Source organism: Ipomoea triloba, chromosome 16 (genome assembly GCF_003576645.1).
Source record: "Ipomoea triloba cultivar NCNSP0323 chromosome 16, ASM357664v1".
Lineage (NCBI taxonomy): Eukaryota > Viridiplantae > Streptophyta > Magnoliopsida > Solanales > Convolvulaceae > Ipomoea > Ipomoea triloba.
The window spans coordinates 17,877,027-17,878,508 of record NC_044931.1 but is presented as its reverse complement, the minus strand read 5'-3'; the positions used below and the strand labels follow the sequence as shown (position 1 = coordinate 17,878,508).

The following is a 1,482-nucleotide window of genomic DNA, read 5'->3' as shown; positions in this document are numbered from 1 at the left end:
GACTTATCTTTTTTTATGAACCATTATGATATATCAACCATCTGCATGCAATCCAAAAAATCAACTTTTAGGGTATAATCTTATCTTTTACCTTTTTTCGGGCATGCAATCCAGAAATTGAAGGAATTTTTACCTTTTAAACTAGGTAACAACTACAGATATGTAATATATTGAAAAATCGAGCTGAGACGTAAACCCTAAAACCTAGATATGTTCTTTTGTGAACGAAATTAGACAAACAATTGGTGAAATCTGAAATTTTAAGCTTTATATTGCAGAAATTAGTACATATGAAAATTCATCTGCACAAGAAAATGATGAATTAAAAAAAAAAAAAAATTACCCCCAAATTAATGAAAAATCCTGTTAACTCCAGGTTTCGAAGATGATTCATCGTCGCTGCTAGCTAAACTTTAGATAGGAATGCTTTCCAGATCTGTACTGCAACAAGAGTGTCGATGGATTTTCTGGATGTGCAAGTATAGAGAACAATAGACCAGAGATGGGCGAAGGAATTCTGGAGGGTCTTCTAGATAATTCTAATATTATACTCCGTAGTAGATAGTGTGTAGTATGTATACATTACACGTATGTTTTAATACATTAGATAGTGTGTAGTATGTATACATCACACGTATGTATACACACAACCCAAAAAAAGAAACATATTTTTGTTTTAATATATATATATTTTTTGTTATTTAGTTCTTCCAATTCAATTTCAATATATATATATATATATATATATATATATATTATTTATATTATGGTAAATATATAATGGAGACCCAGTTACCACCATACTTGCAAGTACGTTTCCTATGTTCATGATTGGCAATTCAAAATATAGCTTTCTTGAATGTCGAGCTATATTAACCTCAATGGTTGATGTCGTTAACTCCATCAACGAATAAATGAGTGATCTGCATATTGGGGACAGTAAGACGTACTACAACTGCGATAGTATTTGTAAATTGAACTCAATAATAGTTTACTTGACAATGTGCACATTCCCGAGTTTCTAAATGGTATAAGGGCGTCAAGTGTTCTCAACCATTCTTTGAATTTAAAGGTAAAGTCACCTGTTATGTTGTTGAGAAAACAGTGCGGGAATAAAGGTGTTGGTTCTCCAGATGACTATGGCACCATCAAATCCAAAATTACCTTTCAAATTTCAAAGATGACAGTTTCTTTAAGAACTAAGGTGTTTTATGATTTTTATTATATCATTTAATGAAATTTATTTGTAGTCAATTGATGTAGAGAATACTGATAGCCAAGTGCATCCCTATGTTCAATGTGAAGACCGTAATACATCTTAACAAATACCCACAGTACACCATTAACTATATATATATATATATATATATATATATATATATATATATATATTTATATATTTCGTAATATTAATGATCGTATATGACATTATTCATTTTATTTTATTATCGAATTTAAATTTTGTTATTAAATAACAAAATT

The 1,482-nt window shown here is 29.2% G+C and overlaps 1 long non-coding RNA gene across 1 annotated transcript; it reads right to left on the bottom strand.

Moving 5' to 3' along the window:
* Positions 1 to 8: 8 nt before the first annotated feature.
* On the bottom strand, positions 9 to 627 carry LOC116007895. Its single transcript, XR_004095372.1, has 2 exons — positions 344 to 627; positions 9 to 41 (listed from the first exon to the last, which is right to left on the bottom strand). It is a non-coding gene; the product is annotated as an uncharacterized LOC116007895 (long non-coding RNA).
* Positions 628 to 1,482: the final 855 nt, after the last annotated feature.